Source organism: Vombatus ursinus, unplaced genomic scaffold (genome assembly GCF_900497805.2).
Source record: "Vombatus ursinus unplaced genomic scaffold, bare-nosed wombat genome assembly UNPS02014799.1, whole genome shotgun sequence".
Taxonomy (NCBI): domain Eukaryota; kingdom Metazoa; phylum Chordata; class Mammalia; order Diprotodontia; family Vombatidae; genus Vombatus; species Vombatus ursinus.
Window position 1 is genome coordinate 31,644,972 of NW_020954577.1, and position 15,431 is coordinate 31,660,402.

The 15,431-nt window shown below is 37.8% G+C and overlaps 1 long non-coding RNA gene across 1 annotated transcript in view; it reads right to left on the reverse strand.

Moving 5' to 3' along the window:
* The window catches only part of LOC114050490, a 152,943-nt gene that overhangs the window by 96,936 nt on the left and 40,576 nt on the right, over positions 1 to 15,431 (reverse strand). Inside the window, exons 2-3 of the long non-coding RNA XR_003570012.1 lie at positions 7,015 to 7,054; positions 6,033 to 6,095 (exon numbers count right to left, since the gene is read on the reverse strand). This is a non-coding gene — a long non-coding RNA (uncharacterized LOC114050490). The remainder of the gene's footprint in view (positions 1 to 6,032; positions 6,096 to 7,014; positions 7,055 to 15,431) is intronic.

Genomic DNA, 15,431 nt, shown 5'->3' on the forward strand with positions numbered 1-15,431 from the left:
CTCAAATGTTGTCACAAAGGGTTGTATATTACTAAAAATGACTGAACAACAACAACAAGGAATTACTAATTTGGGAGAATGCAGAAGATTTGTATGAACTGATTCAGCACAGAGAGAAACAGAGAAGAGAGAGAAGAGAAAGACAGAATCAAAAGAACAATATTACAATGACCAAAGATGTCGATGAGGATATCACTAAAAAGAAACTGAATTCTGAATACCTGACAAACTGATAATGGAAGAAAAAGGAAATCCTTTGTTTCTGGAAGGATGTGGAGAAAGAATAGATGTCACTTCTACTGCCAGAAAAATTTACTGTATTAGGTGTTCTTTTAGTTCTCTACAGAAATGACACATAAAGACAAAACCTGTCAGTGGCTTCTGATGATGGAGGCCCAGTAGAATTATCTCAAGCCCTTCTCTTTAATCTAGGGCCTTCTCATTTTCAATATAACAGGAGCAATGGATAAAATAAAGAGGCACTCTCCGGGTGTGGCAGCACCCTGGTTCCCCTTCTTTTCCTTCCATGACCCTGGTAATTTGGACATCAGGGAGAAAGAAAGTAGAACCTGAGGGTGCTAAGAGACCCCCTTAGGGAGGGGTCTCTACAAACACCACAAACGACACCACAAATAACCCCCATCTAAAAGTCACAGTACATAAGGCGGACTTCCAAGTCAAGAACAACAACAGTGACATGGAGGAAGTCTGTGCTGTCACAAGAAGAATTGTACAGTTTCTGGGACTGCCACCTATTACGAATCCCACCTGAGTTGATGAGCTAAAGAACTAATCTTCCTTCCTACCCTTGAGTCCAAAGCCACATCAGAAAATCTAGGAGAGAAATGCCAACGAGGGCTAGGAGATGGCTAAAGAAAAATCTCTCAAGAACAATGTTAGCTCAAGTTTCCTTCCTGTTTTATCCAACAGTCAATAAACTGTGATCACAGCATACTACATCTCTCAATCTATGAATATGCTGGCAGTAAACTAAGAACCAATACATACAACAGTATGGAGACTCTAACCTAGGTAGAAACAACAAATTTCATAGTTTAATATTCTGAGCAATATTCTATTTCATTCCCTAAATTAATTGCAGACTTGATCAGAAAGAAATAAAAGGCTACTCAAAATTGGTTGGTGTCCACCAAAAGAAGCCCCATAGAGTTTTCTATGACAAATGTTTAAATTTAATGATTTCATGATTTAATATAATGTGATTCTGATATAGTGTCCTAAATAGCTCAGTACATCGAAGGGAAAGAGTCCCCTATGAGCAACATTATAGTTGCCTTTGTACCTAGATCAGCAAACAGTTATGTTCAATGATAGAATTCTGCCAAATAATTTTGTAAAAAGAAAAACTAATAATGCAGCCTAGTACAGTAGGAAAAATACTGGATTTGGAGTCAGGGGTCATAGATTCAAATTCTGGCTCTATCACTTGACCTGGTTCTACCAGAGTAAACTTTGGTAGTCACTTAGGTTCTCTAGGCCTCAGTTTTCCCATCTGTAAAATGAGGGAGAGGAAGTGGACTAGGTGATCTCTAAAGTACATTACAATTCTTAATCTATGAATATGATGTGGTCTAGGGCTGCCAGGAACCCCAAAATGCAAGGGTACAGGCCGGGTTGGCCTCAAAAGAATTCAACCATTCAGTCCAATTAGGGAGTTTATCATGAAACCAACTGAGTGGGCAATATTCCTAGTGAGTCTTGCTTAATGGGGGTGAGAATGATGCTTTTATACAGAAAAAGGGGAAAAGGGTCAGTGAAAACATCTTGATGGGATTAAGGAGTAGCAAGTAGCCTGGGGTGGTCCAGAGGCAACGAAGAATGAAAGGCTGTGCTGGGTCAGAGGGTCACAAAGAAAGAACAGTTGAAAGGATTATACTGGGATGGGATGGATTCCTCAAGTGAAAGCCAGAGACTGGGTACCTAAAATTTGTGGGAAAGTTCAAGGACTGAGGGTCTTTCCCTTGTCCAGGTCCCCCCATCAAATCTATACAGGATAACAAAAAATGCAGATTCCTATTTTATACACAAAAGCATCTACAACTATAATCTTTCAATGGTTTCTTGAAAACATTTCACATTACCAAGATCATTTTTACAAATAATTTTTATGTTTTCACATTTTAGTGCTAGAAAGATTTCTGAAGACACCAACTTTCAAAAAAAAATTATAGCCAATCCTCAACTTTTATCAACTTAGCCTTAAAGCATTCAGTCAATTACAAGGATGCTATTTATGCCAAAATATGTGGCATGATTAGTCTGTTTATTGGTCTACAGGAAGGAATCACTATACAGTGCACTGCATTCCAGGCCTCTGAAGGTCTCTTCAATTGCTACATGGCTTCTGTCCCATGTTCCCTAGCTCTCAGGCTTGGATAAAACCCCTACTGGGAAAGAGAGAAAACCTAGGTGGGGAACCCTCTGGATCCTGGCCTCAATCATAACCCTATAAACCAAAGTCCCCAGATTGCTTCCTCAAGGTTCTGTAACATCCTACCTGCCAACTACAGTCCCTTCATGAAAAACTTCAAAAAAATTCAAATAAATATTGTGATTTTTCCTTCATACCTGAGTGTCAGGCATTACACTGGCTTGTGTAAATGTATTTATTTCGTTCAATGATACAATTATCTACTTAGAGCTTTATGTTACACAACTATATTACACATATAGTTTCTTAAAATGTTTGTGGTCTCTTTTTTTTTCTTAGATTAGACAAGTGATTTCATCAATGTAGGGAGTGCTCAGTAAGGATTTGAAATAGAAGGATACTTTCTCTAAAGCCCAAGGGCCTGATAATAATAATAGTCAATAGCTAACATTTACATAGCTTATATTTGTAAAGCATTTTACATATGAAATAGCCCCTCAAGGTTAATACCACTCCCTTTTCCCCTTCCCCAACTCAACTTGGTACACTTAATCAAGGCTTGAGTCACCAGAGGGTGGTCACTGCTTCAGGTTCTAGAGGTGACCCTAATGGTCTGCTCCCCTCCATAGCTAACTCACTTCCCAGCTGCCAGTGGCCTATTTCTTAAATCTATCTCCCAGTCTCTTTGTATTGTCTGTCTACTAAGGAAAAGAAAAAAAGGAAAGGGAATGAGCATTTATTAGTCCCTGCTATAGGCTAGGCTTTTACAAATACATATTATCTCAATCCTCAACAAATCTATGGGGTAGGTCCTATTATTATCCCCATCTTACAGTTAAGGAAACTGAGACAGACAAAGGTTACATGACTTAGCCAGTCACACAGCTAATAAGTATCTGAGGCCAAATTGAACTCAGGTCTTCCTAACTCCAGGCCCAGAACTCTATCCATTGAGCCACCTGGCTGGCTGCCCCTATCCAGAGTATCTCTGCTCCCAGTCCTACCATTCCACTTAGAAGCAACACAGTCAATGGTCGGGGGAGAGGCAGTGGGACTGGAGAGAGGTGAACCAGAAATTGCCTCCTCCTCCCTTTCAGAGATCTCCTCCAAAGGCAGCTCCAAGCTGGCAATGCTCCAGCTCCCTTGAACTGCCAAAATTTGACCAATACTTAGCTACTTAAAGCCCCCAAGGGCATGGGCTTTCTGATTTGTGCGGCCAGCCCAGTTGTTCTCATCTTGACTTAATCCGAGAAATGATCAGCACTCTGGATAAGTCCCTGAACCTGACTCAACCAGTTTCCTCATCTATAAATCGGGGATAATAACAGCACCTCTCTAACAGGATTGTTGTGAGGATCAACTGAGATAGTGTATGTACAAAGCCTTGAAAATATTAAAGCACTATATAAATGATAGCTATCATCACCATGAATATTATTATTAATGATAATATACAATGATAATAATCTGGTGTGGGTCTATTTTTACAGTTAGTTTCACATCGTGTTAACACTTTTTGATTACATTATGGGATTTCTGGGCAAGGGAACTAGTCAAAAACCGAAGCCTCTCTACATGTCATCTCACTGAGAGGTAGGTTAAGTGACTTTCCTATTATCATACAGCTAGTATATGTCTGAACTGATACAGGCCTAGAAATCTAAGGCTTCCTAATTCTAAGGCAGGCCTATACCACACTGACTATCTATGATACTATCTATGTACCCTGGAAATTATTTTGATTCTACAAATGAGGATTTCAAATATGGGCCCCTTCCTACAGAGTATTTCTTGGAGCCATAGTCGTTGGCCCACAAGAGACGGTCATCATGATGTTTCTTAATTGACTGGGTCTGACACTTCACTCCGCAAGTCTGACCCAATATAGCAGGAGTAGAGAAGGCACCTTAGAAGTCTTATAGTCTTCCAAAGCAGCCATCTTTGTCAAAGTAAGGCAAATTAAAAAATAAAAATCCATAGCAAAACGCTGTCTGAAGCTGTTCCTCTCCACTACATAGAATAGACATGAAAGTCACTGATCTATATATACAGTACACACACTTTTAAATCCATGTATATAAATCAAATGAAAATGCTTTCTTTAAGGCAAGCGTGTGAAGATACTAAAGCAAGGTGCCAATTAAATATTCATACATTCAATATTTCAAAATAAGGCATTTGGATATACACATGCATAATTTACAGTTCTATAGTGAAACCTGTCTACAGAGACCATTTTCACTGTATTTCAATTGCATCCTAACTTGGGCTGCACAATGCAGCTTTACTCTCCAATGTTAAAACTTCAAAATACACAATAATTCACCTCAAGCAAACAGACTAAAGACCACGTTGGGCACATGACACTCTCCTACACAAACTAAAGTCAGAGCACTTTCAGGATATCTTCCCCACCGTACCACTTTGGGGAGTGGAATCAGAGGAAAGAGGAAATGAACTTACTGGCAAAAGCAGTAACTCTGCAAAAAGATTCAAGTAGTTAAGTCTGAAGAGCTACAACTTAGAGATACACATGGTTAGCTTACATTTTTATATATTCCTTGCCATTTACTCCATTAAGATAAAAGAATATGAACTCTACATACCTAGGGAATATATGAAGTGATTTAAACAGAAGTCATTATGACTACTTAAGCATCCTATGTCAGATATGTTTTTAAATAGTTGAATCTATTTAAACATGAGGCTTCCCCCCCCCCCAAATATATGCATAATAGAGTTTGGGACTTTTTAAAAAAAATAATCCCTAAGCCACTCAAGATTTACATACCAAAGGCTCAAATATCTCCTCACTACTCCACAGTGTGGACATGGCAAGAACAAAACAAAACAAAAAAAAAAGGCCTTGTGTGTTTAAACTTCCTTCCCAAATGGTAGATGTGTCATTTGTATATGACTACATAATGATTTGCATATACTGAACCACTGGTAAAACCTGAACAGGTATATATTCCTAGCTAAACTAAACATAACTAAAATTATATCACCACTGTAAATCACTCAATAAAAAAAAAAATCTATGGGCATTGCAATGAATATACTTTTGCCTTAGAGCTAATACTTTAATTTTTAAGAACCAGAAAGAAAAAAATCAAAACTAGTCAGTAACAATGCAGCGTCTAAAAGCAATAAACTCAAAATTAAGTTATAAATAATTTAAAGCATGTCATGAAGATGTATTAATAATTCATCAGATAAATAATTTACTAAATAATCAAATAAATAAATAATGAAATACATAAATAAATCAGCAAATAAATAATTCTGCAAAATAACCTAAACAATAAGTCACCAAAACAAATGACAACCTGCAAAACTACAATGATTTTCTAAGTTCTGATAGTTTTAAATAAGCAAATGTATATAAACTAAATCAATCCTTGTTAGATACAGGAATATTTTTCACTACTATTGGTGAAATTCTTATTGGACTAAGAACATATTTTCAAATTTTTCAAGAATGCATGAGTAAATTATAAATTATTAAGTATAACTGTTAAAATACATCCTTCTCTGTATTACACATAGCTATCTCTATTAACAAATTTTCCTCCAAAATAAATGGCCATCCTCTTTACAAGATCTTTAATTCACTTTTTCTACCCAGAATAGTACTTACAGTACAATAGTGCTTTAGCCTTTTGGGTTGTTTTCTATCTTCTCCAAATCTTTAGAAGTTTTGCTGCAGGGAAAGAACAAACAGAATAACCTTAATTATTACAGATGGCACCTCATTCATTAGTGGATGACATTTTTTTTTGAAAGCACAAGAAAATCTGTTTTATAATTCTACAAAGCAACTTAATGTGAAACAACCATTACTACTTGCAAACTACCTAAAGTTTTAGAAGTCTTTGGTGGAACGAGTTCAAGCAGATTGAGGCCTGCTTCTTGTATTTAAACTGACACACAATCTGTGCAACTGGCAGTATTTCAGATGAGAAGACAAAAACTGAGAAGGACAAAATGTTTGGCTGACATCTAATGTTATCCTTGGTTTTAGAAGCCCAAAGTCCTTTAAAGAATATAGTGAGATCACTTAATTTCTACAATCTGAATACACTCACGATTTAATTAGAACTCTATACTTCAAATTCAATAATAACACCAAAAGGGGTCAAAAAACCAATGACTCCATAAAGCAACCTTCATCCTGAATTGATTTTAATATATTATAATAGTACTCATTATATTTTTCTTGAAATCTATAGGGATACTGCTTTCTGAAAGCCAAGTCAGAACACAAAATGGGGTTTATTTATACATTTAATGTGCATGAAATGTCTGTTTCAATACATTAAGCATCTGTGAATTTGGTGGTATGATTATTCCTCTCACCAATGCAGATTACAATCCCTTCACGATTTAGCTAAACCGCCATTGCTGAAAAATTCATCACCTAGTGAACATCCTAACCTAAGACGACCATGTTTGAATTTAACTAGGCTGATTCACACTTAGAAAACAGACATACAGTACCAGAGCTCTTCTGCCCATAGTCTTTCCAGATTTCATTTTGGCCTTTTATCCTCACTGCCTTGCTCAGTGTCTGGGAGATACTTTATAAATGATCCTTGATCAAGTGACATGATAGAGCTTACCCTCTATGAGCACAGCCTTCAAGAAGCCAGAGACACTTCTCTGCAAGAAACAAAGAGAGTAGAACTTTAAGGGAAATATGCACTTAAGGAAAGCATAAAGACATAAACTTTCATTTTCCTATATTGTTTTAAATCATAACATTAGCACCAACAACAGAATTACTCTAATATCTAAGAAATTATCTTTGTGATAATCATAAGAAAAGAGCAACCCAGAGACTGGCAAGCTCAGTTCTGATCTTAACACCACCAGCAAAAGCCTAGAAAAAAATGTGAATTTCACATTTAAGTGACGGAGTTAAGTTACTCTATCTTTTTTGACTGAACTAGTAAACAGTACTGCAACAATAGTAAATACAAAAAGCAGTTCTCAATCTCCTCCCCAAGATTGCTAAAAACTTCAGGTTAAACTAATTCAGTGTTTTTGAGTTTAGAAATCTGTTTTATTTTAAAATAATTTTGTTGTTCTGAAAATCCACTTACAAAGTTCTAATTTAACATTCTGGCAATTCACATCAGATTACAAGAGGTTTAGTCAGATCATAGTTGGATATAAACAAGTTATCTATATCTCATTATCTACATGTATCTACATACATGTATATAGTCAAGTTAAATGGACAACTTTCTTTTAAAAGTGCTCCATTAAATCTGTGAATAAGAAGTTAATTTTTTTGGCTCTGAAGTTTCACTGGCCTTCCAGGTCACATGACTGCCAAATGGAAGATCAGACATTTTCTCAAGTACTAATGAACTCTTAAAACTTCCCCAAAATCAGAATTATGCCCATTGCAGCCATCTCTGCAAGCCAAGACAAGAAGAAGCCAAGGGAACAATCTGAAGACTAAATAGCAGAGTAGGCTAACGCCTAACTGTAAAAAGTTCCCTCAACACCTCCTCCCCTACCAGGCCTCCAGTTATGTAGGGCTGCAGAGCCCAACCTAAACCACTCACTATTTCCTTGCTGCTGCTGGGGCAGTATCTGCCAGTATACGTTGCCCCTGCCCTCTGACAGGGCAACCAGCAGCCAATCCCAATTCAGCCCATTTCCTAATGGAAGAAAGGAAGATAGAGTAAAGGGAAAGTGTGACCTGCCAGGGAAACCAGTCAATAGTCAGTCAATTGGTAAGGGCCTACCAGGTTTCAGACACTTTGTAAACGCTGGGTATACAAAAAAAAAAAAAAAAAAGAGGCAAAAAACAGTCCCTGTCCTCAGAAGAGCTTACAAATCTAATGAGGGAGACAACATGTAAACAATTATATACAAAGCAAACTATATACAAAATAAATAGGAAATGATTAACAGAGAGAAGACACTAGAATTAAAAGGAGATAAGGGAAGGCTTCCAGTAAAAGAAGAAAGTGTAGTTGGGACTTAATGGAAGCTAGGGAAGAATGGAAGCCAGAGAGATGGAGTCTTGTTTGTGGAACAGCCAAGAGGCCAGAGTCACTGTATTGAAGAGTACATGGCAGGGAGTAAGGCAGGAGGGGGCTGGGTTATGGAGGGCTTTGAATGCCAAACAGGGCATTGTATTTGCTTCCGGAGGCTAAAGGAAGCCCCTGCAGACTTTTGAGTTGTTGTTCAGTCCTTTTGTACTGTCAGATTCTTCATGACCCCATTTGGGGTTTTCTTGGCAAAGATACTGGAGTGGTTTCTCCAGCTCATTTTACTGAGAAGGAACTAAGAAAACAGGGTTAAGTGATTTTTCCAGGGTCAAACAGATACTCTGAGGTAAAATTTGAACTCAGGTGACCTGAGTACTCTATTCACTACACCTCCTAAATGCCTCTGGTTCTTGAGTAGCCAGGTGATAACAATCAGATTTTCACTTTAAGAAAATCACTTTAGTGGCTGAATAGAGGATAGACTGGAATGGGGAGACTTGAAGAAGGCAGAAGCCCCAGCCACTATTGCAATAGTCCAGTTGTAAGGTGATATGGGCCTGACACAGGATGGAGGCAGTGTCAGAGGAGAGAAGGGGGCATATTCAAGAGATGTGGCAAAGGTGAAATCAACAAACTTTGGTAAAAACTTGAATGTGAGAAGTGAGAGAGAGGGAGGAGTCCAAGAAGACTGGCAGGTCATGAGCCGGGGGGCCTGGGAGGATGCCCTCCTCCACAGTGACAGTTTTAGGAGAAAAGATAAAAGATAAAATTTCTGTTTTCAATATGTTGGGTTTAATATGTCTACTGGACATGCAGTTCAGTATTTCTAAAAAGCATATGGAGATGTGAGAATAGAGGACAGCAGGGAGTTTCAGTGCTCAGCCAAGAGAATTAAACAACAGAAGAAACTGGGGCAGGGCACTGGCATGTTTGTGGGGCTACAGCAGGCCTGAAGGAAAGAGGATAGGTACCTAGCTAAGGCCAGTTCTATCTTTGAGAAAGAAGTCACTTGGGAAGGGACTTTGGCCAATGAAAAAGTGTATTTTCAAACATGGAAGAAGGCTGAGACAGCTCTGAGGTTCAGCCCCCAGGGCATCACAAAAGGAAAATATAAGCAAAAATGACTGAAATTACCAAAGATCTCAGGTGGAAGAAATTTCAGTTAAAAACCTAGAGCACAAGCAGATAAATCAACAGACAATTAAAACAGAAGAGAAGATGGCCAACAAGACATCTAAATGAGCCCTAACATCTGTTAGTAAATATTACAAGACAGAGGAAATTGAACCTTTACCTGATGAGGCAGGGAACCCTGCAGAATCCTAAGAGAACATGGAACCAAGCAAGATTTTCCCAAATGGTTCAAAAGAGAAATGAGAATCCTAAAAGCGCAAGTTAAAAGGAAACAAATGGCAAAATTTATGGCCTGTAGTAGAGAAATAATTAACAGAATAAAAGAAGCTGAATCCAAAGTGAAGAGTCTTTTCAAAGACAAAATAGAAGGTAACTAATTGGGAATACAACCAGCTCAAGTGGCAATCAAGAGAAGAGAAGCAAAATGAAGTAAGGTTAAATGGACACATGATTTCTATTCAGCTAAACAAACTGACAGGATGCACAGAAAAACTTAAGGATCAAAGATCTTCCAGAAGAAAAGTAAAAAACTTGAAAGTTAAGCAACTTTTATGCCATCTGAATACTAAAATTTATTAATTCAAATATCTTAAGTCACCTTTAAAAGACAGCCAATTTGCTTCTTGCTAAATTAGTACCAAGTAAGTCTTCAATTCTCTTTAGGTATTAAGATAAGGAAAAACATGATAAATCATAAGCTATATTTATTTAAACTAAAGGGTATCCTTTGGATAAACTGCCATTGTTTGTCAAGAAAAATCAACATAATCAAATGACTTGTTCTTTTGTGTGGTTACATTTAAACAGTTAGCTGAAGGAATGCACAAGTATCACATCACTTTCTTCTCCCTCTTATGCTTACATCAGAATTTGTTTTAGAAAGCACCATTTCTTTCGGACAAGGCAAACATCCGCTTCAAAGTAAGCCTTATACCATCAACAACTGCTAAGTGTATGGTGCCTGCTGTGTAGTATTCTAAATCTGCAGTTAAAAATACAACCCGAAGGATCCCCTATCTTTTTTGACAACCATTATGTAAAACCAAGCTGTTTCTCAACAATTAATTTTACACCTCTGAGAGCTTTTTTTTTTTAATTTTGGTTAATTACTAAATTCGATCAATAGTTTTCAGGCATATAACTATCTTCACCTCTAACACAAGAGTGACTGATCCAACTTTAAAGTGAAAGTACAAAGGAAGAATGTCAAAAGTCACACCAAAATATTTAGAAAACAAGTCCTTCGGGCCCCCAGTCTATTTATTGGGCAGTGATCCTAGGAAAGATAAACTAACGTGGCCCTTCAGGAGAGCCAGAGCCTGTGAATTCTTAGGGGAAATTTGCTTAGAAACTTGCTGCCCTGTGTGAACAGTGGGGGGGGGGGGAATCTTCAATACTCTTTGTGAAGCAGCTTCTTATAGGTCACAGAGCTTGTTGCCTTTCAAATTTTGAACCAGCATCATTAGGCTGGCCTAGAGTATAAGAGGTGGGGATCAAAATTCTAATGAGGCAGCTGACCAGATACAATTAGCGAAGGGGTAGCCAAGGAAGGGAGTCACGGTCTAAAACAGAGGTGTCAAACTACTGGGCTGTACCAGATTAAAATGTAACTGGGAAATGCTTAACAAAATAAATAAAGTTGCAATACAGTATAGATAATGTTAATTTGAGGTTTTCTAAATCAATACACTGCCTGCAGGGATTTATTTCTATTTGTGTTCAACAACATTAGTCTAGAAGACACTATGTACAGAAAGCACATGCTATGGCATTAGAATAGAAAGAAATCAACATGGGGTGAGGGGGTTGTCTAGCTAACCAGATTTAAACATTCTGCATCCTTATTTTTCATCACCATCTAAAAGGTTTCTACATCCACTATTGGTTTCTTCCTCCTTTTGTAAGTGTTGTGATTTGTCCATATTTTCTGAAGCTGGTCTTTCCTAGATTATGTCAATCAAGGAACTGACCCAAATTCTATGCTTTGGAGGCCAGCGGTAAGCAATGACTCACAGAGGTACTAAAAAGAAGAAGCCCACCAAGTCATTCGATGGTTCTGCACTGCCTTGAGGAAAACCCTATCTGAGGACTGACAATCAGGTCAGAGGAAGCAGGAGTTCGATATTTAATAATATAAAAAGCTTTCTCAGTTTTAAAATATACTACCCTGTTTGCTGCTGTTTGCTCTTTCTCCTTTTATTAATTTTTTCATAAATTCCTATGGGTGTCCATTTGAAGAAAGAATAAGAGAGGATAACTAGGCTGTGAGGGAAAGGAAGATACCTCATATCTCTTTCTATTTCTTCTCTGGGCTTTTACACTATAATGGGAACGAACATCCATGCAGGTTAAAAACCTGCCACATAACCACATGGGCACTTAAGAAAATTATTGTAAATTTAGACTTTAGGCTTTTTGTTTTACTTGGAAATTATACCTAATCCTAAGCAAAGAAGTCTCACCACAAGGTAGCACCTTTAGCAATGAACAAAAAAAATAAATAAATTCACAGCTCCACACGTCCCTCTCTAACTGGTGCTGAAAACAAAAAGCAAACAAAAATCCTCTGTGTAGTCCTTTGCATAGTGCCTCAGCTTATCAGCACTGAGACATCACGAATGTCAGCTTGACACACGTCCCTCCTGACCAGATATTACAACTATGACTCCTAACGATTCCCCTTTGACACAGTGATTGCTTATCTCAGCCCTAGGCCAGAGCATCCCTCCTTCAGATTTATATAAACCCTTCTTCCATTTCTGAAGGTGTATTTGGGGCCTCCCCAGCCTGTACTCCACATTCTCGGCTGTTTGTATTATGGATCGGATCTATATACCTCTTAGATGCCTCTCTTTCATACTTAATTCTAGGTGTCTACGATTTCCAGGCTTTATTTTTATGGAGACAAAACAACTGTTACCTCAGGGTTAACTCTTGGTTGACCACACCTGATAAGCTTTACAAAAACACAGCTTACAGCCAGCCTTGGAGGTAGGAAGACTTGGATTCAAGTTCCTTCCTCTGAAACATGATGGCTGTGTGACCCTAGGCAAGTCACTTTTACTTCTCAGGACCCCACGTAACTCTGTGTTGAAGAGAAGGTGTTGACCTTCACTGGCAGGAGTAACCTCACTGAGGAATTCACTTCTTTTTTTTTTTGTTGTGTTTTTGGTTTTTTTGTTTTTTGTTTTTTAGGCAATTAGGGTTAAATGACTTGCCCAGGGTCACACAGCTAATAAGGGAATTCACTTCTTGACTGACAGGTCCAGCTCCTAGGTTTACAAAATATTCCTTGAAATAGGTAGTGAAAATATTAATACTCCTACTTTACAAATGAGAATTTGAGTCTAATAATTTATAAAAATCTTTATTCACTTTATCTTATCTGATCCTCAAAACAATCCATTACATAGAACTGTCATATAAGTATCATTATCATCTGTTTCAACAAATGCTTACTGGTTACATTGGATTTTACAGATGAGGAAACTGAAGCTAAGAGGCTACGAGGGCAGCTAGTGGCAGCCCCCAGGAATAACTTGTGTCCTCTGTCTCCAAAGACTCTTTCCATGACTTTCGGAGGCTGCCTTGTGGAGGGTCCCTGCACTAACTAGTTTTCTCTCCTTAAACTCTCCCTCACCAGACTCTCCTTGCTCCTTCTCAGCAGAGAAACATCAAATGTCACTAAGAAAACATTCTCCCAGAGTCCCTTTCTCTCTGTTACTCTATTTCTCCAAACCCCTTGACATCATACCCCAAATTCCTTTCCCTTGCTCTAATTTCCAATTATGAGATGGCCCTTTTCACACAGGCCAAACCCTCTACTTCTACCTTTGATTCCAATTCCTCAGGAGTATTACACCAACAATCAGTACTTTCTCTCTCTAAATGTCAATCTCTCCTGATCCAATGACTCCTTCCTGCTGCCTACAAACATACCTAGGTCTCCCTCATATTTAAAAAATAATCCTCACTTCATCCAACTGTACATATATGCACATATGTGTACATATATATATATATATATATATATATATATATGGAGGAGAGGTAGTGGAATAGTGGCCTCCCTTAGAAGAGGAAAACAAAGGACTAAAATGTATTTTAACAGAAGGAGTGAGGGATAGTGACAGAGATGTTTAATGGATTTCCTTTGGTAGTGAAGCAGGTAATAGATATTTGAGGACAATGGTGTCACACTCAAATAGAAACAGAGCCACTAATTCTACACAAGGATCCCTGTGGGCAACATACTTAGTTTTTTAAATATAATATTGTCTGTGTTTATTAAATTTTTATTTATTATGTTAACTATCTCCCAATTACATTTAGCCAAGTTTGGCTCAGGAGAGATGGGAACTCTGCAGGCAACACCTCTGTTTTTAGGAGACAATTTTCCCCAAGCAAGGATTACATGTCCCGGTTTTGCATTTCACTCCACATGAATCCAGGATAGGAGGAGAAACACAGATCCAGAGGTAGGCTATATTATTAGTCTTAGAAAGAATAAATGGTGACGGTAAGTGTAAGGGACTAAGACCAGGCCAAAATGACTCATGGTACAGAGATATTCCCACTACACTACTATCTCCTTCACTGACAGTTACAGGACTGAAGCATATAGTAGATGAAGAGCCTATCAAAAAAAAAACAAAACCTCATGAAACAAAACAATGAAAATGAAAGGGAGGATGAAGAGAGATCTACAAATGAACTAGTACAGGAGTGAAGATTCGTTACCTACAGGAGAGAGGAGACCTCAACTTTTACCTTCCCAAAAGGTCCCTCCCTACATAGAACACAAAGAGTGTACCACCCAAAAAGCTCTCCCTCTAGGAGGGGCATAGAAATGACAACAAAGGCACATGAAAATATGTGGGCAGTAAATGAAAGAAAAAAATTCAGAATACTTTAGAAGGAGAGAGAAATAAGGAAGAAGGGTGCCACAGATGAATATTGCTCAAGTTAACATTGGGTGTGAGGAAGTGAGAAGCAGGGAGGATTTTTAATCACACTCTTATCTGGAGAGGAAAGGGCTAAAAGGAGGGAGCATGGGAATTATTATTTTTTCTTTTTAAGGAAAGAATAACTGTTTAAGAAGACTAAAGGAACTTGAAATAGGATGGGTAAATGGAAAACGTCTGTAGGAACACAAGGATCAAATTAATGCAATCAAAACTAATTACAGAGACAAAGTACTAACTGAAAAGAGTAAAGAGAGAAAAATAGAAAATAAATAAATGGAGGAAAATGCAAACATTTATTAAATGTATACCACTAAATAGCATAGAGTATAAGCTCAAAAAGAAAGGGCCAAAAGGCATGGAAATTAACAATAATTATAAGAGGCTTGAATGTCACTGTCTCAGAGCTGGCAAAATATGACAAAAAACAAAAACAAACAGGAAAACAGGAATAAACAGACCATTTAAAAAGGAAAATTTAAAAGACAATGGCATATTCAAAATGAGAATATTAAAGAAAATACATATTTCTTAAGAGTCAGATGATGCCTTTTCAAAAATACTGTGCTAGAGTACAAATTGTTAATATTTGTAAAAAGGCAAAAACATTAAGTACTTCCTTCACAAATATAATAATGGAATGAAAATAAGGAAATATATAAACATAAGCAAAAGATAAGGGCCTCTCCAGCAAGGCAAGCAGTAGTGTGGCCAAAGAGGTGCTCATGTGTAGCCTATAAGACTCTTCATTCGGAGGAAGCAAGGGCAGGGGACTACCCTAAGAAATCTCTAGGGTGGTCAGAAAGACAAAGGGTTGATAGAATTGTTAAGAGACTAGCCAAGATGGTGATGAACAGGGAAGTTGTACTGCTTCGCTCCCCCTTATAACTACTCCACAAAGATCTAAAAAACATACCAGGCAGAATCTTGATC